This window comes from Capsicum annuum, chromosome 5, assembly GCF_002878395.1.
Source record: "Capsicum annuum cultivar UCD-10X-F1 chromosome 5, UCD10Xv1.1, whole genome shotgun sequence".
Lineage (NCBI taxonomy): Eukaryota > Viridiplantae > Streptophyta > Magnoliopsida > Solanales > Solanaceae > Capsicum > Capsicum annuum.
Window position 1 is genome coordinate 217,129,916 of NC_061115.1, and position 26,933 is coordinate 217,156,848.

At 37.3% G+C, this 26,933-nt stretch overlaps 1 long non-coding RNA gene across 3 annotated transcripts; it reads right to left on the reverse strand.

The window, feature by feature from the left end:
• Window positions 1–5,670: 5,670 nt before the first annotated feature.
• LOC107877114 lies at window positions 5,671–26,368 on the reverse strand. 3 transcript variants are annotated; one of them, XR_007055581.1, is made up of 4 exons: window positions 25,659–26,368; window positions 10,497–14,147; window positions 8,385–8,750; window positions 5,671–6,122 (listed from the first exon to the last, which is right to left on the reverse strand). It is a non-coding gene; the product is annotated as an uncharacterized LOC107877114 (long non-coding RNA). The 3 variants fall into 3 exon arrangements; XR_007055583.1 differs by having other exon boundaries at window positions 10,497–14,204; XR_007055582.1 differs by lacking the exon at window positions 5,671–6,122 and adding an exon at window positions 7,614–8,279.
• Between the last annotated feature and the right edge of the window lie 565 nt (window positions 26,369–26,933).

The following is a 26,933-nucleotide window of genomic DNA, read 5'->3' on the forward strand; positions in this document are numbered from 1 at the left end:
TATGGAATTGGGCGAAGGACTTTTGATTCAAAGATGAGATGCTACGCTTTTTGCCGCTTTGGGTTGTTCTCCCTGGGCTTCCTATAAACTACTAGGCAGAGGATAGCCTCAACAGAATAACACGTTATATTGGGAAACCTATATGTGCTGATAGATGGAGGTTGAAAGAATTTCATACGCTGGGATGCTTATCGAAGTAGATATCACTCAAGAGCTGCCTGAGGAGATATATATTGAAAAGATGATGGTACGATTCATACACAGGCTATAGAATTTGATTGGGCACCAAAATTATGCCAGGATTGTATGCATATAGGTCACACAATAGGAAAGTGCAAAGAAGTAACCAACGAGGAAGAACCACCGAAGGTTATGACTCAACCCAAAGCTCGAAGGAGGAAAATTAACCCAACATGGATCCCAAAAGCCATGAATAAAGACCAGGGTCAGAAGGACCCAAGTAAACAGACACAAGAAAATCAAGGTGAAGAGGGATAATAGCCGAATGGGAAAGACATTATGGTGGATCGTGTTGGTTCCTTTCCTACTCTACAACAAGCTTATCAGAAGAGTCCTAAGAGCATAGGTAGTGTAATGTGACACTTGACATCTCAAAGAAAGGAGAAAGGCCAACCATCTGTTCCTACTGATAAGGCTAAAGCACCTGACCTGATAGGAGGTACATGATATTTAGCTCATGGAATGTAAGAGGGCTTAATAAGCCCTTTAAATAGAAGGAAGTAAGATCCTTCTTACAAATAAATAAGGTAGATATCATTCATTGTTTGGAGACAAAAATAAAAGCAAAAAATGCAAAAAAAGTTCAGAATTCATTTGGCCAGGAATGGAAGGTATATGCTGAGTATCCTACTATAGAAAATGGAAAAATATGGGTATGTTGGAAACTGGGGAATGTGGATGTTACGATCTTGGAAACTTCAGCACAACTGGTACATTGTGCAATTTAAGATAAGAACTCCTCTTTAACATGCTGGTTGACATTTTTGTATGGGTTCAACACACCTACAGTAAGAAGAACTCTATGGGATCACTTGAGACACATAGGAGTAAATTGCCAAAATCCATGGGTGGTGCTGGGTGACTTCAATGCTATTTTATCTCATGATGATAGGATTAATGGTGAATCGGTTACTCCATAGGAACTGGTAGACTTTCAGCAATGTATAGATGATGTTGGGATGGGACCTTTGCCTATTAAGGGCCATAGATACACTTGGTGTAATAAGAGAGATCACCAGGCAAGAATTTATAGTTGTATTGACTGGGCATTAGGTAACCACTTATGGTTCATACATTATAACCATGTAGAGGCAGAGTATAAAGACTCTAGGTGCTCGGATCATACACCTATAATCCTCAGTACTGACCTCTCAGTGATGTAGGTGAGAAGACCTTTCAGGTTGTTGAATGTAGTGATGCAGTAGGAAGATTTTAAAGCCCTGACTAGAGCAATATGGCAACAAAAAGTACCAGGCTACAAGATGTATAGTATATGGAGGAAATTATATAACATAGCTGGACAAGACAAAGGATTGCAGAAGGAAATGAGTGTTGGACAAAAGAGTAGATGAATACAAGTCCAGACTGAACCAAGTTCAAAAAGGGTTAAAGAGTGACTTATTCAACCAGGAACTCATTGGTGAAAAGAGACAAATACTACACAACATAGAGTACTAATCCTAAAGCAGAAATGAAAGGCATTCTGGATCAAGCAAGGGGACAGGAACTCAAAATACTTCTTTGCCTACTTGAAGACAAGACAAGCTAGGAGCAAAATATCCTTAATCACCACTGACCAGGGAGTGAAGCTGACAGACCCACAGCTCATCCAACAGGAATTTGTGAATTTTTTTAAATCATTACTTGGACAGGCAGCAGATACATTACAAGGGTTGGACATCACAATAGCCAGAGATGGGGCCTGCTTAACTATTGCACAACAACAAGAACTCCTTATACCTGTAAAAGTAACAGATGTGACGGAAGTTGTAAAGGATATACTAGTTGATAAGAGTCCTAGAATTGATGGATTCAATGCTGAATTCTACAAAACACACTGGGAAATAATAGGTACTGAGGTTATAGAAGGTATAATACAATTCTTTAAGAATGGTAAATTGTTAAAGGGAGTTAATATAACCACTGTGACACTGGTGCCAAAAGTTCAGAATGCTACTTATGTCAAAGAATACAGACCAATTTCCTGCTGCACAACATTATCCAAGATGATCTCAAAACTTATTACAAATAAGTTGAAGGTTGTGGTGGATCATATTGTGAGCCCTTCACAATCAGCTTTCATTAGTGGTAGGAATATCCTTGATAATGTGATGATTGCACATGAACTTGTTAAAGGATTCTCACAGAAAGGGGTATCACCTAGGTGCACAATTAAGGTGGATATAAGGAAGGCATATGACTCAGTGAAGTGGCCTTTCTTAAAGATTGTATTACTGGAGTTTTGATTGCCAACTCAGATGGTTATCTTGATAATGGAATGTGTGACAACAGTTCAATATACTCTGTTGATTAATGGAGGACTGACCACAGTATTCCGAACAAAGAAAAGGCTAAGACAAGGGACCCCTTGTCCCCCTTGCTTTTTGTCTTAGTAATGGAATACTTGCATATAACCTTGCAGCAGCTAAGGCATAATCCCCAGTTTAATTGCCATCCTAGATGTGATAAGCTGGGCATTATCCACATATGTTTTGCTATTTATCTCCTCATGAGCTGTAGAGCAGATAAAATATCCATAAAATTGATGTTTGAGGCCTTTCATCACTTCTCAGTTGTATCTAGCTTGCAAGAAAATATGGGAAAAATCTCTTTATATATTGCAGGAGTCACTTCAGAATTTAAGCAGCAGATGTTGAAGGATTTGCAGTTAGCTCCAGGTGACCTTCCTTTCAGGTATTTAGGGGTCCTATTGTCTACTAGAAAACTTACTGTATCTCAGTGTATGCCTTTAGTGGAGAGGATGATTGACAAAATCAAGTGTTGGTCTTCAAAGTTGTTAGCTTACAGTGGTAGATTACAACTGGTGAAGAGTGTATTATCCGAGATGCAGACATATTGGGCACAAATCTTCCTACTACCCAAGAAGATCACAAATATGGTCACAACTGTGTGTAGAACATTCCTTTGGACTGGAAGTAATAATTTCTCAAGGAAAGCTTTAGTTGCTTGGGCAACTATTTGTCAACATAAAATTGCAGGATGGATGAATGTTATAGATGTGACATATTAGAATAGAGCTGCAATTTGCAAGCTCTTGTGGGCAGTAGAGCCGAAACAAGACAAACTATGGGTCAGATGGATCCATAGTTACTATATTAAAGAGCACAGGATGGACATAATGTGCATTCCAAATCAAGCTAGCTGGCTAATGAAGAAAGTTCTTGATGAAGGAAAGTGGCTATCAGGTACAACAAGATTTCATCAAGAACTACAACAAATGACTGATCATAAAGGATTGGAGCACAAAGAGTGTGTGCTATGTACAATAGCAAGGGAGGAAACATTTGAGCATCTGTTCTTTAAATGCAATTACTCTAAAACTATTTGGAGCTCCATTCAACATTGGCTAGGATATCAGCAGAGCACAAGGGATTGGCTGTATGACATTCAGAACCTAATACACCGACTGTCCAACAGACCAAGAGCTAGCATACTTGGATTCTATTTAGTAGTAGTAGTGTATCACATATGGGCAGAAATAAATGCTAGAAGATTTACTACTCAAAAAAGGGATATTAGACAAAGAGCCAGAAGCATTGCCATTCAGTTATTTGTTGCAGGTCAAACACATAGCAAATGGAAAGTAAATTTAGATAGCTTAACAGGTTATCCAATGTAAATTTAGATAACTAGTAGATTGATTAGAAAATAGTTCTATTGTGACCTGGAGCTGAGTAAAAAAAGTCCAGTTGGTTTGTAATGCATATTTTTTTGTTGAATGGAAAAGTTAGCTGTTTACCAAACAAAAAACATGTGGTGGTCATGTCAATTTATTCAATCAGATACAATTGTTTTCCTTTATAACAAGAACGTAGTTATAGCAAGAAACTCTCTCTCATGATATATAAACCATGTCAAATGGCATGACATTGAGAAGTTCACTTTTGAATCTCAATGCATGCATTCCAAGTCATTCACAATGAAAATATAAACTTTAGTTCGCAAAAAGAGAGGGAATTCACACTCATGATCTCAAACAACCTTACAAAACACACGAAATCACACACATATATATATAGTTATAGTTCATTTTCCAGGAAAAGTGATTCAAGAGAACATATATTTTCATCAAAACAATCCCATGATGCATACTTTTCGAAAACAATGTCAAATAGTTCATTATAAATCATAATTGGGGATCTTTAATCTTGATAAAACATTTAAACTTATGCCCAAGATTTTTAGAGTAGACCCTCATACCTTAAGTTCCTTGATTTGAAGAATGGAATCCTAATCATGAAACATTTCTTGATAGTCTTGACTTAGAAGATGAATCTTTGTTCTTTGGGAGGAAAGTTAGGGTTTTGTTTTGAAGAAATTTGAGTGGTTTTGGGCATAATATGCCCTAAAGATGTTTTAATTTCGTGTTATGGCTGAGATATGATAAGGGAAAAGACTGAAATGCCTTCCCAAAGACGAAAATTAATAATCATGAACTGGACACCCAACGCGATTAGCAACGCGATGCATTGAGATCGCGTCAGGATTTTGTTTGCTCATCCAAGCGTGCCTCCGACGCAATTAGCGATGTGATGCGACATGTCGAGATTGATTCGGGCTTCTATTTTGCCCATCCAAACGTGCCTCCAATGTTGTCTGAAAAATCCAAAAATTCTCCGAGACAAACCCTTTACACTCCTTAACATGAATCAACTTAAAAATCCCTATCTCGAAGTCAAATAGATCAATTTGGAAATCATTAAAGTTTAAGAGCTTAAAATATGGCTAACTCCTCTTAACACTTAGAAAAATTTCAGATGGTTAACTCTTTAAGCAAGCCACTGAGTGAGGTATTAAGTCAAGAATGCCACGGTGTGTTACTTGTCAAAAGGGAGTTTTAATGATGGAAAGAATACAATACAAGATTTTATAAAGAGTATTGATTTATTTTAATTAATGACTTGGACTTCTAATAATAGGCCACGTGGCAAAGCTATTTTTGAAAACCCACCACTAAAACGTAATGGCATGAATGAGTTGGTTTTGTAACGGCGATGACATGAATGAATCAAACTTTTAACTGATGGCATAAATTAGCTATTTCTGATAGTTCAATGACATATTTGAGCATTTTCCCTTTGCGTTAAACATTACTTCATTGCATTAAATATAAGTAAATGTCATTTGCATTAAATATTGCCGCATTGCATTAAATGTTGCCGCAAACACATTTATCGGCAATTGATTAAATTTCATTACATTCAGAGTCGCTAAAGGCTTTAGTGACATTTACCAAACACTAGTATAGACCCATACAATTGACACTAAAAATAATTACCTTCGGCGGCAATTTTTTAGCAGCAATTGTTATTGCTAGTAAAGTGAGGTCTGATGAGGGTAAAGTGGACACAGACCTTACCACTACCTGTTTTAGAAACAATTATTATGATGGCTAAAAATGAACATCAATTCACCATAAGAGCACTCTTTTATAGCATAAAAAGTGATAACCATAAGAACAATCTCTTAGAAAGTAATTATTAGAAGAGTTATCAAACTCAAAACAGGTACAATCAAGCACAACACACTTTGTATACATCTGTCTCCATCCAATCAAAGGGGTCCACGACATGGAGAGTCGGACTCGACCTGTAGTAGTGAGAAAAGAGTAAGTTTAGAACTTTTGAATGAAGTCATAGATGTGCTTGTTAATCTCATCTGGCCTTTCTTGGTTGACAAAGTGAGCTGCACCTTCCACAGCCACAACTTCCTCCAACAATGGAACATCTTTCTTAAATCTGCCATTGTGTATACACTCTTTGGCACCCGATATACGATAAACCAAGTCGAATTCACCAACGATAAACTTGGTTGGAACTTTAACTTGAGCCCCTGTCCATGGTGCTGTGAGTTCCTAGTTTCTGCATTTCATAAGACAAAATTTTAGGATGTATGTAAAGTTTTGGACATCTCCATACTTCAAATCCCAAATATATTGAAGTAGGCAAGCCTTACTCCCTAGTGACGCATTTTGAAGTCGTATGGGTCTGGCCCAAAGCGGATAATATTACTAGTGGGTTGGGGAGTTACAGGGTCTCTCTAGCCTTCGTGGTTCGAGATGCCCATTGCATCTAGGGTCCCAGCTCGGGTCGTGACATATATATACACGTCAAAAATCTCATTTTCTTGACTAAAGATACTAAGCCCTGCTAGTGTCCATGTATGAAGATCAGGTCGTGACATATATATACACGTCAAAAATGTCATTTTGTTGACTTAAGATACTAAGAGCTCGTTTGGAATTGCTATTGCAAAACTGCTTATTTGAGAAGCACTTTTATAAAATGGCTTTTCAGAAAAGTGCTTTAAAAAAACAGTTTGTGTTTGGTAAATTCATTTGAAAAGAGCTTTTGATAATCAAATTGTGTTTGGATAATCTTTTCCAAGAAGTGCTTTTTTGAGACAAATGACCAAAAAGGACATCTATCGATAGACTATTATTACTAAAATCAATTTATAGAGAAAAATTATTTTAAATATCTATTATAATATTTTTAATTAATTTTTTAAATTTAATTAAAAAGTATGTACTCTAAAATTTTCAATCAATATTTATATACATAAATACATTAAAAAAATTAAATGGTGATATATTATTTAAATAATTTAAATATTACTTAAAACATCAAACAAAAATGAATACAAAAGTTATTTCATAAATTAAATCACTATATATGAAGAAATTAACAACAAAAATAACTAGCCCTTCATACATCACTAAAATTCTCAATGATTTCATCCCTAATTTTACTACGCAATGTCTCCATATTTGTAAAACATCTGTCTTGTATTTCTGAAGGTATACGAAAAGGTTGGTCTGCTTCTTTGAAATATGAAATATAAATTCTTAAAAATTAAACGTTAATCAAACTTGTAAGATATGTTAATTAATTTATAAGGTGTGTGTGTGTGTATATATATATATATATATTTGTGTGTGTGATAGGGATATTTTTGTCATAAAAAAATAATTTTCTACTTCTGCTTATTTTGAAAAGCAAAATTTTTTTGTTTTTCCCAACAGAAAAACTGCTTCTGCTTATTTTTAAAAGTACTTTTGCAAGTTTACCAAATACCCTTTTATTTAAAAAGTATTTTTTTCCTCAAAATAAGTGCTTATTTTGAGAAATAATCAATCCCAAACAGGCTATAAGATACTAAGCCCTGCTAGCGTCCATGTATGAAGAAGTTGTTCCAGACAGTCTAAAAACAACTAATGCGTGTTGAATCCTCCAAAAACAGTGCTTTTTTGGAGGATCCAACACAAGTGTGGCAACAGTTTTGAAGAATCTGAGCAACATAGAATATGATAGCATTCATGAAGACATGAACTTCACAGTTTTCTAGACTTCCTAGAGAGCATGATAATTTATATCGATCAATTAACTACGCATCAATTATGAATTATTTAGGTTTTGTGCGGCTCCGCAACATCGATTCCGCTCCTTTCAGGTTTGAATCATTCTAATAAGGTCCAAGTAATTTGTCTTCTAAAACAAACTAAGGAATTTTTTTGTATAGTTTATTTAGCCAAAGTTTCAATATCATGATCTTGATACAGAGATGGTTTACGTCCATTAGATCCCTAGAAAGAGGAGCAAACTCCAGCTGTTACCGCTAAATGACAGCCAGGGGCGGACCCCAAACGAGTGCTGACTTTTCAACAACAGAGGCAAACATGTAGTCTCTCAAGTCAAAGTTAGGTAGACTAAGATAGAGTTAATATTACGGTTATTCCAAAGAACGTTTGAATGGTATGCAACATGTTCCAAACAAATTAATGAGATATCACTAACGTAATGTTTGCAAGGTAAGAATTGTCAAAAATAGACTCAATATGGTCCAGCCCATCCCCGAATGGCCAGGGATGGAGCTAGACGGGCGGAAGGAGGTTCATCCGGATCTTCTTTTCCGGACAATCACGCACAGTATATACAAGGCCAAAGTTTCTTTCTTGTGTATATATGTTACACGATGAATTCGTCGGTGAAAATTCTACCTCCGCCACAACCTGAATCCTGTGCGCATGGAGAATTTAATGTTCCATGTTAAATTAAACTTGTTGAATACCATCAAACATAATTGACAAATTAAACAGATACACAGAGAAGAATAACGAAAACCTGAAATCTTGGGATATAATGATCTTCCCCATATAAAGCCTTGAACCCCTCCACCAAATTCATGTGTGGTTCCTTTGAAAAAAATGGACACTCAAATTCTCCAACGCCTTAACTTTCTCTGGCCTAAAAAGGCATAAATGCCAAGAAATTATGGCACCCCAGACATGAGCAACAACAAACACGTTATCTTCATTTGGATCTATGGCTTCAAGCAGTGCGGTAAGATCACCCACGAGTTGACAGATACTGAACTTTGAAATGTCGTTAACGGGTGCACCTGTAGTATCTCCATAACCCCTTAAGTCTGGTGCCACGGGACGGTAGCCACTTTCAGCTAAATAGACCATTTGGTGGCGCCATGAGTACCTGTTGTGGAAGATCTTGGGTTAACTATCATAGAGCCAAAGCAAATAGAGAAGAAAAAAGAACACAAAGTATTACAGGTTGACCGGCCAAGCCTAGTCCTAAAGGCGAAATCAAAGAGAGATTTTCACTATGAATAAGAGAAATTGTACAGTACAAAGAATATCATTATACAAATCTCGGGTAGTTCCTAATCGTACAAGAAGTAAAAAGAGCAGCCCAATGTAAAAAGCTTCCCGCATTCAGGCAAGGTTCAAGGTAGGGCCACATACCAAGGGGTACAGTAGACAACCTAATACTCTAATGAAGCATCATTAGGTTGCTTCTATCGCTCGAATCCGTGATCTATAGGTCACACAGAGACAACTTTAATATTACTCGAGCCCTTTCAGAATCCTACAACAAGTGAATTCCCAAATCTTAAGACCATCAATTAACTAGCACACAGTCAAAGCAAAGAGAATAATACAAAAAACTGTCTGAAAACTGGGACAAGGCCCCCAGTAGACCAAAACATAACTAAAGATAATTATCTGAAATAACTAGGCCTTCTGAATCATAGAAGGCTCACCACTGCACAATCTGATCTATAATCTTAAATATCTACTGTTTATCTAGATCCCTAGACTGTGCCCCAGAACCTAGAAGGAGGGGGGGTCATCACAAAAGTACTGGCACGTGAAGCAATCCAAAATAGTGTATTTGTGTACGTATAAAGTAGATGAGATCATTTTAACAAAACATCATGCATAAAATAGTTTCCAAAACACATTGGCATCATTTTGAAACATTCTAAGACATTCTTGTCAAAACAGTTTCTGATCTTTGTATTACTTCTGAGTTAGGTGGTGGTCCCCGAAAAGTCTGATATTCCACGGGATATATGGAATCCTCCATTGACTCGGAAGGGAAGCCCCTAACCTGAGTGTGCCACAAGGGTTGGAGTCTCTAATTTTGATATCCCACACGGCTCTAGGCCAGCGTAATATATAAACCCAAATCAGCAAATCACGGTTTTGGGCAATGAGTTGTCTGAACTCATGCCTTCTTCGGAGAACCACTTAATCTCTCTTTATACCCATTTTTATCCTCTTCTGATTCATGCATTTTTCTAGTTTCAACATCTGAAAAGTCTGATTTCAAACATGCATTCTATTCTGTTCTGAATTATCATGGCAAAATCTAAATTGGTGTCGTCACACCAAGACTTGCAAGTCCTATTTCTGAGTCATAATGCATCATGCATAATTCTTTCATGAAAACACAGTTCAGACCACCCAAATATGCAATTAGTATAAGAGATATCATGTTTCGAAACTCAAGTCAAAATTATGCAAAAACTATCATCAAGAATATGGTGGTCACGTATTTTGGCAGGCATGCAACTCTTTCATTAAATGAATATTCAACCTTTATCAATATGCACAACCCTCTATTTCGAATTCAAAACCATAAATCAAATTATAGCATAAATCAAGATATTTCAAATTATGTTTTTCAAGATACATTCAAAACAATCCATATCATATGAAAATTGAAAAAAATCATATCAAGAGAGGGATTCATGTGAGTCGTGCTCTCAATTCATTCATAAATCATAAATCATAAAACATATGCATATGTATATATATATATATATATATGTAATTCAAATTCATTTGGGGGAAGGCCTAAAGACTAAAACAATGTGATCTAGACTTCTAAACATATTTATATTCGTAAATCGATTTTTAGAAAAACCCCGCGTACCTTGATTATGGAGAAAAGTGGATGATTCTTGAAGCCTTTGGTGTGGCATGACAACAACTTGTAACAACTTGTTAATTGTCCTCATCAAGCATGGCATGACAGTTAGGACGAAAGGATTTTTCTTGTCCTCATCAAGCATGGAATGACAACAACTTGTAACAATATATTAAATTGACGACATCAATGTTAGAACATACATGAATGGATTCACAACGTTGGTTTTATGGATTCACTATCTGAATCAAATAGTTTTTGCTAGACCTGTATATATATATTAAGAAATGATCACTATTATCTATAAATATTTTACTTGAGAACCCATAGATTTTAAGTTATGTACAATGGAATTTAGTACCGGAAACCAAACACTGTATCAGTAATGCAAGATTATATAATCATTAACAGATAAAAGGCATGTAAATTGCAAACACAGTATTCTCGACATGATTATGTATATATGTGTGTGTGTGTATGTCGCTGATAACGTTGGAGTAACTGGTAAAGTTGTTGTCATGTGACCAGGAGGTCTCGGGTTTAAGCCTTTGAAATAGCTGGTAGAAATGTAAGGTAAGGTTGCATACAATACACCCTCGTGGTGGGGCCCTTCCCCGGACCCTGTGCATAACAGAAGCTTTAATGCACCGAGCTGCCTTTTTTTGGTGTCATATAGAGAAAGAGAGGAAGAGAGAAAAGTTGCTAACTATCAAAGAGTATAATATTTTGAGTCAATAATTTCTAAAGTACAATAAGTACGGCTTTAAGAATTTAGAAAGTTGAATCTTTCATGTTTAAGCCCTACAGAGGACGGTTTTTATCTATGTCTGGAACTTCGGATGGCATGTATCCTATAAATTTCATTGCATCTTTAAGGTACATTTCTTATCGCATAAGAGAAATTGCATCTAAAGACCTATAAACTTTTGGAATTTATGCAGACTTAGCGAAAGATAGGACATAACAGAAGAAAAAGATGATCATATAGAGGATACCATTTAGTTGGGAATATGTTTTTCACGTTAGGATTAGAAATGAAGATGCGGCAAGAGAGACTGAGATGGTCCAGATATGTAAAGAGGAGAGGAGCGGATGCCCCATGTGGAGATGTGTGAGATTGGCTATGAATGGTTTCAAGAGAGGTTGAGTAGATCGATGAAGTATTGGGAAGAGCTAATTAGACAATACATGATGTAGTTTCAGCTAACTGGGGACATGACCTAAGATGGGAAGTTATGGAGGAAACGAATCCAGTAGAGTTTTCTCTCTTTTCCTTCCATACTAGTTAGTCATAGTATTACTTTTGTAGTTTCTCTTCCTTCGATTTCTATAATTATCTACTACTCTTTTGTTCTTCGATTATCATAGTACTCTGTTGTAGTTACTGTTCCCTTTTTTTTTAAGAATGCTTTGTCATGCTCTCTGTTCTCTTGGAGTAACTGGTAAAGTTGCTGCAATGTGACCAGGAGGTCACGGGTTCAAGACTTGGAAACAGTCTCCGGCAAAACTAGAATGTAAGGCTACATACAATACACCCTTCCCCGAACCCTACACATAGGGGGAGCTTTAGTGCACCGGGATGCTTTGAATCATTTTTCCTTGCATTGAAGGTCCATCAAAATTTGGAAACCTCTTTGCCTCCCAATGTAGGGGTAAGATCTGCATATACTCTATCCTCCCTAAACTCCACTTGTGGAATATCACTGGGTATATTTTTGTTGTTGTATGATGAATTATTTAGCGAAGGTACATTGATTCTATAGTATTGTCGGTGATGAAAAATGATCTCCTGAAACCGCTTATAATTTAAATAGAAAAAAATGATCTTACATAGATTGTTAGATCATTTGATAAAGGATTTATAACTAAAATAACATGTAATAGACTAAGAAAGCATCTGTCATATGTAATTATAGATATAGTTGAATTATATATTTGCAAGAAATAAGTACTAGTAACTATGGCTAGTGTACGTGAGGGCAGTGTTGAGTGCACCTCAACTAATTCAATGAGATATTTGCTATCTAACCCCCTCGCCCAAACCCCCAACACATGTACCATGTAACTCTCTAACGGATTGGGAGAAATCACTTAGTTGTACTGTCTATTTCATCAGTTGCATCTCTTTCCTAGTGTAAAATTTTTTGTTATGTTCCTTGTACTGAACTCGTGATAAGACTAGTGTAGTCCATGAACATGAGCAGAGACAATGATTTCAAGTGTTAGTAATTGAATTCCAAAAAATTACAAATACGAGTTGAACGTTGAAGTGGGTGAAAATCGTAGGAGATCAAGATTTAAATGTGAGTTTACATATATAGAAAAATTGACTTAATTAACCTAGAAAAATGATAACAACGTTATTCACAAGATTTAGACAAACCAACAATAGATTTGCTAGCGATTTGAAGAATATAGTAACCAAACTATTCACTCGATGGGGTTTTACATTTTTATGGATAAAACCACATTTAAGATGGGGAAATGATTGAATTTGCTAGCAGTGTGAAAGGAATAGCCTTAAATCTCAAAAATGATAATGATTTTGCTCCTCTACGATTTCCGATCCCATGTTTAGATGTGCCATGAGGGAATGTTGCCACGATAATCAAATGCATGCATGAATAATTTATGATAATCTATCTCTGCTATGTTCTTAGTAAACAGACAACATATCGTCAAATATCATTATTGTTATTATTATTATTCTGACCACCAGGTCGTGAGGCTTTCGCAAGGGATGTTTTCTTTTTACATTCTCGACTCTTAGAAAGAGCGACCAAAAAATCAAAACTAGATCCATGTCACACTGAAAATGCATATGTCAAAAACCCATGCAACATAGTCATACCCAGGGTTCCTATCTAGTGGTAAGAGCGTACTTGTGAATTAGGCACACATGACATGTGATAAAGGATGCAGAACTAAAAAAACATGTAATGGACTATAAAACCATATCTTTCATATGTAATTCAAGGTATTTGGTAAAAACTGAAATATGTAGTTGAATTATATATTTGCAAGCAATAAGTACAAGTAGTAGCTAGCATTCATGTCTCTCTACTGGCTTACATTCTTCATCTTACTCTCACCATATATATCTGAAACTATAAATAACAACCAAGAAGTACAATAAAATAGAGAGGCAACCTATGGAACAAACAGTAACGGCAGGACCAAGTGAATGTGATAAAGAAGCGAACATACCCGTTGCGAATGCAATTACAACTGCTAACATTGACAAGAACTGAAAAATACCTGCAAGAACATAAAGCTTCTTTACAAGTTTCTTACTTTGAGGAGATCTACTTGTATCTGCCATGAGGAAGTAGATAGATATGGCAACAGCTGAGCATGTGAAGGCAATGGCATCAGAAACAGCAAATGCACAAAATGCTATTTTCCTTATTAGAATCGCAATCCAGGGCTATTGGAGTCACTCTCTAAACCTCTTGGCAATGTGATACCAGTGGAAAAAGTAGCTGCCATTATCAAAGTGGCCACAACAATATGGATTTAAGCTATCTTCATAATACTTTCGATTACTGTTTGATCTACCGCTTTAGCTTTATCTTGATCATCTTCCCTCAGTTGCATTTAGCCTCCTGTTCGCATTTCAGCATTTGGATTGGGCATGTACTCGTACCTCCGCTTTACCTGAAAGTCACATTTTCTAAATCGGCCAATGCTACACAAATCCTCCATCAATTTCTCCTATTTTCATCAATAGTACAGTTTAGATTGAGTCGGTCGCAATTAGTATTTGAAAAACAAATGTGCAACTGCTTACCTTCTTTGTTGTCACTGTGTGCACGACAATGCTATATCAAGTGGGGTCATATTTTCATTGTTAAATGGTATCTTTGTTGCTCTAGGATGGTTTATTAATTCAGGCACATGGTTACTAGAGGCAGCAAGCAAATGGAGAGGAGTGTTGTCATCGCTATCTGGCTCATCAACTAGGCAGTTGCACTTGTTAGAGTTTAATATGAAGTGGACTATATTGTCTTGATTGTTAAATACGACAACATGAAGAGGATTTTGATTGTTGCTGTTAAGCATATCCCAACAATCAGGGCATGGATTTAATAGCTTATTTATCATGTATACGTAACTGTAATACCCCATAAAATCCTAAGTCCGAAATTCAGCTTGTTTAGTTCTTAAACCTCTTTAAAAGATTAAACACACACAAAATTTTGGCAAGTATTCCAACACTTAGCCTATTTCAAGCCTCCGAACTTCAGGGATTTATTTGATGACCTTCCTAACCTCCGTTTTTGGATTTTCAAGTTGCATTGCGATCGGGAAAGTCAAGATTACATCCCAGGTAAGTTTCCGAATTTTTGGAGTAGTGTAAGGGCACGTTTGGATGCCCAAAAAAGTGGCACCATGCGATTAGCATGCTCCAAAAATTTTGAGCATTTCAGGGTCAACTTCAAATGATCATAACTTCCTGTATATATTTAAATATGAGAGATTATATGTATAAATGGAAAGATCTTTGAGTGCTCTTTCCAATTCTATTGTTTTCATACAATTTGAACATCAGAGTAAAAAGTTATGATCAATTTACTTCAGCCTATCAGACAGTCAACAAAGGGACAACTGCGTCTTTCTCTCTTTCTTTAGGGGAATTTTGGTCATCTTCCACCCCTATATATACCCCTAAACACTGAATTAAACCTCATTTTCAGAAAAATATACTTTTTTTCTTTAATTTCTCTCAAGAACAATAAGAGAGGTTTTTAATTGAGGATCCAAATTCAAGAATTTTCTTCGTCAATCTTCATAAAATCAAGAATTAAGGTATGCATAGTGTTCATCCATGTATTCCTTTCTTCCATGGAGCTCAAAAATCAAGTTTTAAATTACGTATTGTGAATACTTTGTTGTGGTATGATTATGTTCATGTTGATGGTTGTTGTATGGTTTCAAGTTGGGATTTTTATGTATTTTCATGAAGATATATTAGTATGTAAGTTGAATCTATGAAATTAGTTGTTTATGATATCTATATTGTTGGATGTTGATAATCAAGTTGTTGATGTTGAATGATTCCCAAGTTGGAATCTTTATGTGTTATTATGAATCTATGACACCATGTGAGTTGAAAAGATGTAAAACTTGGTTGTTCATGATGTAAAATCTTATGCTTTCACCTATGCCTAAATTGTGCGTGCAAGGTGTTCGATGAAATGCCTAGAATAATAATAATCATGTTTTCATGACTTAAAGAGTACCAAGTAACAAGTCCATGCTCTATGCTTTATGATTCTACATGAATTCCATGTTATTGATGTATTGTGGTGGTGATATGTAGTGAACATGATGTTGAAGTTAACAAAGTACTTCCATGTTGAATGTATCCCCTCCCACGTATGAAATTTTGAGAACCATGTGTAGTATTGAATCCCCTACTTATGATATTGTGAATTGTGGACTCTATTCCTATGAACAAGTCAGTCATGTGTGTCAGTTTCTTTCCATCGAGTCCTGGGGGTACTTGTACCCAAAAAATATAGTTGTGTGCCTAGAGCCATGTCATGTTTTCACGATATCCATAGTCAAGCCATGTTCCATAGAACTCAATCAGTCATGTGACTCAGGAAAAATGCAGTAACTCAGTATTCTGAGAAATCTTATGAACTCAGCCAGTCGTAAGTAATATTTCATCAGTCAATGGAACTCAGTAACTCAGCTCAGTATTCATGTTCAGTGTCTATTCAGATGGGAGTAGGATTTAGCACCAAGAAAACCCCAGGATGGGAATCCACACTGCCAGATTGAGGGTGAGATTCCTAGAAGTAATCCTTGTGTTCCAGAACTATTTAGCCAGCATAGGTTGAGACATCAACACTATTAACTTTAGAGTTGATGAGGCGGATACCCGCTGTTCGATTATGGGGACACTGCCATATTTGAGGGCCACTCACAGGTTGTCTTTACCAGTGAGACAGTATTGGCACCCTTCCAATCAGGGTACAAATTGGACCCCGATTTAGCTATTGAAGCACATTCGGGGCATGTCAGTTAGATGAATTCTCCCACAGTTATAGTTTCAGTATTAGTCTCAATAAAAGAATTTAGATAGTTCATCAGAATATTAGGACTTTCAGATACAGTAAACTCAATTACAGTACGGAACTCATCTAGTTCCACCAGTATCAGACTCTCAGTTACAGTCACTTATGTTGTCATTTATTAGTATAATGTTATGAAAGTTTTAGTCTCATAATCATGTATGTATTCTCATATTCATATTAGTCATTTAGTACAGTTCATGTATATGAACCCTTTGCATATAGCCTACCTCAATCGTATACTCAGTACATTCAGTTGTACTGGCGCATTTGCGCTATGGTGATTTCTCTTATGTTACACTATAGGTTCAAAGGCACGAGCTTCGGAGCAGCAGTATTTGATCAGTTCCATATTTTAGTGTCAGTGGTGAGTCCTCATCATGCGATGACATATTTTGGCTTGTAATTTCAGTACTTAATTTTATTTTATTATTTCATTTCAGTTTTCTAGATTAAGTTAGTTGGGGACATGTCCCATTCAACTCCTTATTCAGATAGTTAGAGGCTTTCAGATGATTACAGTATCTTCATATTTAGACTTCAGTATTTTTAGTTGTTTTAGTATTGTGATACCCCTTTTAGATATTATGTTTCATTAAGTATTGAACCTTATGGCCTTATAGTATTACGTATTCCGCACTTATGCTCTATATTATGTAGTTTATAGGTACAGATATCAGTCATGGGTTATCTTGTGGTCCTTTGGGGTCATGGGCACCATGTAGCATTTCGATTAACAGAATTGGGGCGTTACAAACTTGGTATCAGAGCCTAAGGTTCAACAGTGTCCTAGAAAGTCTGAAAGCCGTATCTAGTAGAGTCTTGTAAAAGGGTGTGTTGCGCACCACATTCATGTGCAAGAGGCTATGATATATTTTAGGAACAGTTTTCCCCTCTTTTAGTATTCATGTCATGCGAGTGAACATAATCTCAATTTGAACATTCAGTTTAAATTTCTTCTTTCTTGTTTTCAGAATATTCCTCCCAAAAAAAAGAGTGTGAATCAGATAGCCCCTTATTACAAAAATCATTTGGGTGAGCATGTTTCCCATGCTGGGTTCAAAGCTGCATTTACTGATCTTGCGCAGTTAGTTGCTACTCAGAATGAGCTTCCAGCTATCGTTCAGGCCAACCCAGTGGCCAACTCTACTGCAGCCACGATTCAAGACTTCACCCAAATGAATCCTCCATTCTTCACAGGGTCTAAGTCCGCTGAGGATCCATGGGAATTCCTTGACCATTTTTAGACAGTCACGGATATCATGGGGTTACTTTTTATCAGAGTGCTGATTTAGACACATACCAGTTACAGGATGTTGCTCATACTTGGTATAAATAGTGGAAGTCTGAGAGGTTAGGAGATACAGGTCCGATTGAGTGGGAGGAATTTGTCATGACTTTCTTAGAAAGATTCTTTTCCCAAGAGCTGAGGGAGGAAAAAGTTCTTGAGTTTATCAACCTCAGGCAGGGAAGCATAATGGTGAATGAGCATTCCTAAAAGCTTACTAAATTAGCTAGATACGCTCATCATGTGGTGGTAGACAACCGATCAAAAAAAAATTAAGTTCGTTTTAGGAGTGAACAATAATTTGATGAATGAGTGCAGGTCTGCTATGCTGAATAGCAACATGACCATATCCAGACTCATGACTCATGCTCAGAAGATTAAGGAGAATAAGATCAAGATGAGGGAGAAGCAGAGTAAGAAAGCAAGGATAGGTAGCTTTAATTTTAGACAGCCCAAATCAGAAGAAGGAAACCATTTGCAGTTTCATCCTAAATCATCAGCTCCAGTTCCTTCTTCAGATAGTGCTCTAGCTGCTAAGTTCAGAGAGGGTAACAGGGATAGAGCGCCAGGCTCTAAGGTACAGGGCAGTGTTAGCAGTGCCCGAACCAATCCCCTTTGTCAGACTTGTGGTAAGAACCACAAGGGTATTTGTATTGTTTTGATTGTGGAAACCTAGGAAATGGGGTCAAGGATTGTCCTCAGTCAGGGCAGTAAAGTCATCTTTGTTATTCAGCTCAATCAGATCACCCGAACCAGCAGGGTGCCACCTTCAGTGCTACTAGTGGGCAGCGCACTAATCGTCTTTATGCTCTTCAGACTCGACAAGATCAGGAAAGTTCTCTTGATGTGGTAACTGTTATGTTATATATCTTTCATGTTCATCTTTATGCTTTGCTATATCTAGGAACTTCTTTGTCTTTTGTCACTCCTTAGATAGCAGTCGATTTCGGAGTCAGCCCTGAGATTTTAGCAGAGCCATTCTCAGTCTCCACCTCAATGGGTAAATCCATCATAGCCAGATGGGTATATAGGAACTGTATGGTTATGATATTTCAAAAGGTCACCTCAGCAGATTTAGTCAAATTAGAGATGATAGATTTCGATGTCATTCTCTGCATATATTGGCTTCATTCATGCTATACCACGGTTGACTACAGAAATAGAATAGTTCAGTTCCAGCTTCCGAATGAACCCATCCTTGAATGGAAGGGTAGTACTTCATCTTTTAGGGGTCAGCTTGTTTTTTACCTTCGGGCTAGGAAAATGATATCTAAGGGATGTATTTATCATCTCATTCATGTCAAGGACTCTAGTACCGAGACTCTCATCCTTGATTCAGTCCCCATCATGAATGAATATTCGGATGTTTTTTCGAATGATATTCCAGGCATTCCTCTCGAAAGGGAAATAGACTTCAGCATAGATCTTCTTCTAGACACTCAGCCTTTATCTATTATGCTATAAAAATAGAACCAGCATAGGTCAGAGAGTTAAAGGATCAGTTGAAGAATCTCATAGACAAGGGATTCATCAGACCCAGTGTGTCCTCGCGGGGTGCACTAGTCATATTTGTGCAAAAGAAAGATGATTCTCTCTGAATGTGAATAGATTATTGTCAGCTCAACAAAGTTACAATCAAGAACAAATATCCTCTTCCCAGAATTGATGACTTGTTCAACCAACTTTAAGGTGCCCGTTATTTCTCCAAGACAGACCTCAGATCCAGATATCATCAGCTCCAAGTTAGGGAATGTGACATCCTGAAGACAGTTTTTCATAATTGGTATGGTTACTTTGAACTCCTAGTTATGTCCTTTGGTCTTACTAATGCCCCTACAGCTTTCACGAACTTGATGAATCGTGTGTTCAAGCAGTACTTGGACATGTTCATCATAGTCTATATATATGATATTTTGGTCTATTCCTACACTGAGCACGATCATGCAGACCATCTCAGAATAGTACTTCAGACTCTCAAAGATCATTAGCTATTATCCAAATTTAGTAAGTGTGTTTTTTGGCTAAGGTCAGTAGAATTCCTTGGCCATATCATTTTGGGTGATGGAATTAGAGTAGATCCTCAAAAGACCAAAGCGGTAAGAAACTGGCCTTGCCCTATCTCTCCATCAGATATCAGGAGTTTCTTGGGTTTGGATGGCTATTACAGATGGTTTGTTGAAGGATTTTCTTCTATTGCATCCTCTATGTCTAGATTGACACAGAAAAAGGTAAAGTTCCAGTGGTCAAATTCATGCAAGAAGAGTTTTCAGGAGTTGAAGACTCGACTCCCCTCAGCTCTAGTTTTATCACTTCCCGATGGTTCCTATGGGTTCATAGTATATTGTGATGCATCCAGAGTAGGTTTGGGTTGTGTTCTCATGTAGCATGGTAAGTTCATAGCCTATGCCTCCAGATGATTAAAGCCCCATGAGAAGAATTATCCTACTCATGATCTTGAGTTAGAAGCCGTAGTATTTGCCTTGAAGATTTGGAGGCATTATCTATACAGAGTTCATGTAGATGTCTTCACAGATCATAAGATCTTCCAGTATGTCTTTTCTCAAAAAGATCTCAATCTTCATCAGAGAAGGTGGTTAGAGCTCTTGAAGGATTATGACATGAGTGTTATTTACCATCGGGGAAAAGCCAATGTTGTGGCCAACGCTCTCAGTAGCCTATCAATGGGTAGTGTTACTCATGTTGAGTATAGTAAGAAAAATTTAGCTCAGGAAGTCCATCAGCTTGCCAGACTAGGCATTCAAATAGTCGATTCTTCAGAAGGTAGTGCTTGTGTCCATCATAGTTCAGAATCATCTCTAGTTTCTGAGGTGAAAGAAAAGCAAGATAGATATTCCAGTTTAGTCAAGTTGAAAAAGTAAGTCAAGGATCAGAAAGTAGAGGCTTTCTCCTAAGGGGGAGATAGTGTTCTTCGTTGTCAGGGTCGTCTTTGTGTTCCAGGTGTAGATAACTTAAGGCAGCGAATTCTTGTACAAGTGCATGGTACACGCTACTCTATTCATCCAGGGGCCACTAAGATGTATTGATACTTGCGGGAGATCTATTAGTGGAGTGGGATGAAGAGAGATATTGCAGAGTTTGTGGCTAAGTGCTCTACATGTCAGCAGGTTAAGATAGAGCATCAGAAGCCTAGTGATCCCATGTAGGAGTTCATTATTCCTACCTGGAAGTGGGAAGAAGTAACCTCATCGTCCGCATGATTCAGTTTGGGTCATTGTAGACAGGATGACCAAATTATCTCATTTCCTTCCAGTCCTTACCTCATATTCAGCCGAGGATTATGCCAAACTCTATATCAGAGAGTTGGTTAGCTTACATGGTATTCCTTTATCTATTATCTCTGATAGGGGTACCCAATTCACCTCTCACTTCTAGAAATATTTCTAAAAGGGTCTTGGAACCCAAGTCCATCTCAGTACAGCGTTTTATCCTCAGACAGATGGTCAAGTAGAAAGGACAATTCAGACTCTAAAAGATATGCTAAGGGCATGTGCCATTGATTTCAAGGGAAGTTGGGATGATCACTTACCTTTGATTGAGTTTGCATACAACAATAGTTATCACTTCAGTATTCACATGGCTCCATTTGAAGCTCTCTACGGTAGGAGATGCAGATCTCCTGTTGGCTGGTTCGAAGCTAGTGAGGCCTTAGTCATAGGGCCTGATTTAGTATTTGGTGCCTTAGAGAAATTTTAGTTGATTAGAGGAAGACTCTAGGCTACTCAGAGCCGACAGAAGTCTTATACAGATATTCGTAGAAAGGATCTCGAGTTTGAGATTGGTTACTTTGTATATCTCAAGATCTCTCCCATGAAGGGAGTGAAGAGATTTGGAAAAAAGGGAAAGCTCAGTCCCCGATATGTCGATCCCTTTAAGATTCTCAGTCGCTTTTGAAAAGTAGCTTATGAACTTGAACTGCCTTCAGATTTAGCCGCAGCTCATCCAGTCTTCTATGTCTCTTTGCTAAAGAAGTGCCTAAGTGACCCATCAGTTGTAGTCCCCATTCAGAGCTTTGATGTTCAGAACAGCCTCTCCTATGAGGAGATACCAATTGAAATCCTAGACTACCAGACTCGTAGATTGAGGAACAAAGAAGTCCCTCTAGTCAAATTTCTTTGGCGAAATCAGTCCGTTGAGGGTGCCACTTGGGAAGTAGAAGCAGACATGTGAACCAAGTACCCTCATCTCTTTTCCACTAATTTAGATTCCGCTCAAGGTATCAATTTTCCTTAAGCCTACTCAGTTTTATGTTCAAGTTTTTGTTACAAACCTGGTATCTTCTAGCATTACGTATTCAGTCATGTGCCTATGTGTCAGTTTAGACATGCATTCATGTATCAGTTCAGTCAGATAATCATGCATCAGTCAAGCATTCATGAATTCAACTCGCCAGTCATGCATCAGATATGTATGTTCAGTTATGCTATATTCAGTTTAGCATTCATGTTAGTTCATAAATCATGTGCTGGTTGAGCATAATCTGTATACGCGGCGTCTTATCTTTTCTTCCCTCTCAATCAGTCTCATTCGAGGACGAATGTTCCCAAGGGGGAGATATTGTAATACCCCATAAAATCCTAAGTCCGAAATTCAGCTCGTTTAGCTCTTAAAGCTCTTTAAAATATTCAACACTTAGAAAATTTTGGCAAGTATTCCAACACTTAGCCTATTTCAAACCTCTGAACTTTAGGGATTTATTTGATGACTTCCTGACCTCTGTTTTTGGATTTTCAAGTTGCGTTGCTATTGGGGAAGTCAAGAGTACATCCCAGGTAAGTTTTGGAATTTTTGGAGTAGAGTAAGGGAACGTTTGGGTGCCCAAAATAGTGGCACCATGCGATTAGCATGCGTCGCATGCTGTATAGCATGCTCCAAAAATTTTCAGCATTTCAGGGTCAACTTCAAACGATCATAACTTCCTGTATTTATTTAACTGTGAGATATGCTATATATAAATGGAAATCTCTTTGAGTCCTCTTTCCAATTCAATTGGTTTCATCCGATTTGAACATTGGGGTAAAAAGTTATGATCAATTTACTTCAGCCTATCAAACAGTCAACAGAGGGATAGCTGTGTCTTTCTCTCTTTCTTTAGGGCATTTTGGTCATCTTCCACCCCTATATATACCCCTTAACAAAGAATTAAGCCTCATTTTCAGAAAAATATACTCCTTTTCTCTAATTTCTCTCAAGAACAATAAGAGGGATTTTCAATTGAGGATCCAAATTCAAGAATTTTCTTCGTCAATCTTCATGAAATCAAGAATTAAGGTATGCGTAGTGTTCATCCATGGAGCTCAAAAATCAAGTTTTAAATTATGTATTGTGAATACTTTGTTGTGGTATGATTATGTTCATGTTGATGGTTGTTGTATGGTTTCAAGTTGGAATTTTTATGTATTTTCATGAAGCTATATTAGTATGTAAGTTGAAATCTATGAAATTAGTTGTTTATGATATCGATATTGTTGGATGTTGATAATCAAGCTGTTGATGTTGAATGATTCCCAAGTTGGAATCTTTATGTGTTATTATGAATCTATGACACCATGTGCGTTGAAAACATGTAAAACTTGGTTGTTCATGATGTAAAATCTTATGGTTTCACCTATGCCTAAATTGTGCGTGCAAGGTGTTCGATGAAATTCCTAGAATAATAATAATCATGTTTTCATGACTTAAGAGTACCAAGTAATAAGTCCATGCTCTATGCTTTATGATTCTACATGAATTCCATGTTATTGATGTATTGTGGTGGTGATATGTAGTGAACATGATGTTGAAGTTAACAAAGTACTTCCATGTTGAATGTATCCCCTCCCACGTATGAAATGTTGAGAACCAAGTGTAGTATTGAATCCCCTACTTATGATATTGTGAATTGTGGACTCTATTCCTATGAACAAGTCATCATGTGTGTCAGTTTCTTTCCATCGAGTCCTGGGGGTACTTGTACCTGAAGAATATAGCTGTGTGCCTAGAGCCATGTCATGTTTTCACGATATCCACAGTCAAGTCATGTTCCATAGAACTCAGTCAGTCATGTGACTCCAGAAAAATGTATTAACTCATTATTCTAAGAAATTTCATGAACTCGATCAGTCGTAAGTAGTATTTCGTCATTCAACGTAACTCAGTAACTCAGCTCAGTATTCATGTTCAGTGTCTATTCAGATGGGAGTAGGATTCAGCACCGAGTGAACCCAGGATGGGAATCCACACTGCCAGATTGAGGGTGAGATTCCTAGAAGCAATCCTTGCATTCTAGAACTATGTAGCCAGCATTGAGAAATCAACACTACTAACTTAAGAGTTGATGAGGCAGATACCCGCCGTTCTCTTATAGGGACACTGCCAGATTTGAGGGTCACTCACAGCTTGTCTTTACCTGTGGTACGGTATTGGCACCCTTCCAATCAGGGTACAAATTGGACACCGATTTAGCTATTGAAGCACATTTGGGGCATGTCAGTTAGATGAATTCTCCCATAGTTACAGTTTCAATATCAGTCTCAGTAAAAAAATTTGGATAGTTTATCAGAATATCAGGATTGTCAGATACAGTCAACTCAGATACAGTAGGGAACTCAGCTAGTTGCACCAGCATCAGACTCTCAGTTACAGTCACTTATGTTGTCAGTTATTAGTATGATGTTATGATAGTTTCAGTCTCGTAATCATGTATGTATTCTAATGCTCATATTAGTCAGTTAGTATAGTTCATGTATATGAACCCTTTGCATATAGCCTACGTCACTCGTATACTCAGTACATTCAGTTGTACTGATGCATTTTCGCTATGGTGCTTTCTCTTATGTTACACCATAGATTCAGAGGCACGAGCTTCGGAGCAGCAGTAGTTGACCAGTTCCAGCTTTCAGCGTCAGTGGTGAGTCCTCATCATGCGAGGACATATTTTGGCTTGTCATTTCAGTACTCAATTTTATTTTATTATTTTATTTCAGTTTTCTAGACGAAGTTAGTTGGGGACATGTCCCATTCAACTCCTTATTCAGACATTTAGAGGTTTTCAGATGATTACAGTATCTTCAGATTTAGACTTCAGTATTTTCAGTTGTTTTGGTATTGTGATACCCCTTTCAAATATTATGTTTCATTCAGTATTGAACCTTATGACCTTACAGTATTACGTATTCCGTATTTATGCTCTATATTATGCAGTGTACAGGTACAGATATCAGTCATGGGTTAGCTTGTGGTCCTTCGGGGTCATGGCCACCATGTAGCGCTCCGATTACCAAAATCGGGGCGTTACAGTAACCTTCACTGGATGCAATGTGAATTGCTTTCGTCCAGTCATTTTCACTGCCAGCCGTAAGGTACACTAAAGATTTTTTCCAACCCAGCATATCAGAAACTACATCCGCCAATCCTAATTTAACAGCATAGTGTAGTGAATTCCAACCCCACAAGTCAGGTTCCTCGCATAAAGGCTTATTCCATCGCCCTAGTGATCTAATGCAATATGGATGTGCCAACACCATAAATGCATAAATAAGGGTTTAGATCTTCTCGCAAATCTAGTTCCACAATAGACATTACGAAATTACCAGCAGAAATTGCAGATAAATGTTTTTTAGAGCGGTTACATAAGAAGTGATCTTAATGATACATAAGTTGATTATAAATTGATGAGGCTAATGAAGGATCATAGTGAGACTATTGACATGATTAATCCAAATTTATGTAGACGATGTTAATTATGGGAAAGTCAACAGAAGTTAGATGTCGATACTGAAAATAACAAAAAATTTGTACCTTTATGTTCCTGAATTACTGCTGCATGCAGAGGCGTTCTATTAGATGGACCCGTAGCATAAGTTGGTTTCTTGCAGAATTCCAAGATGTTAATCAAAGCATCATGAAAACTAGATTCAGCCGCCAGATACATTGGCGTCTCCTGTGCATGGTTAGGCAGAAATTCGAATTCAAAATATTCTTTCGCCAAGAGCTTAACCACATCTAAATGCTGGCTCCTCACAGCCTTGTGCAGAGCTGTATCTCCACTAGCATCCGTCATCCTCGTGAGTTTCTTGTTATTGTTATGATCTTCTATACATGCAAGCAGCACAAGTACTACTTCCGTATGCCCTTCATTAGCTGCTATGTGAAGAGCGCTTTCATTTTTCTTGTTTTGACAGCATAATGTTGCCGGAGTTATCTTATGGACTTCTGCCGCGAAATGAGAGTGGCCATAGAGGGATGTGACATGGAGGACCGTGTTGCCCTTCAGAGTGACTTGGTAGCCATTTTCCTCATCCCTTTTCAGATGGTCAACAAGTAGAAAATTCGCATCTTCGATATTGCCTCTCATCGCAGCAATATACAGGGTCGGATCCATTCCTTCTGATTTGGCGTTTTATCCAAAATCTCCCAATGATAATCCTGTAAGTCCTTTGCTTTCTCTGATGAAACATTATTATATATAGGAAAAACTAATTAGATTCTTAATGAATCTCAAGGAAGAAAGAGATCTGGTGCTTGCCTTGATCACAAGAAAGGGATTTTTTATATGTTTTCGTATTTCGCATTCTTGTCAAAACAACCCACTCCGATCGCACATATAGCTTAATCTAAAGTAAGGCATCTTCAATAAATGAAATAAAAAAACCATGAACATATCTATCACTCAAGAACATTATACAAAAAGGTTGAAGAAAGAGTCTCTATGTAAGTTATGTAGGAAGTTTCAGATCATAAGGCCTATTCTTTCACCAAAGCAACGTTACTTCCTACTAACACACAATATTATCTATAGTAGCTTGCTTTTCATTCATGGAATATGGGTACTTCTTATTAACGTGCAATAGTAGCTTGCTCTTATAGCATCTTTATCAACTTCCAACACCAAATTGCATGATAACACATAAGGCAGCTGCGACATACTCAACTCTACAAGTTAAGAAAGGAACCAAAAAAAGAAAAAAGAGTAAAACAAGAGAATATTATCATAGGTTGCTTCTTAGGCACCAAGTGAATGTCATTTCTCCAAAAGAACAGATTGCAGTGTAAAGCATCATAGCTATGCGTAGG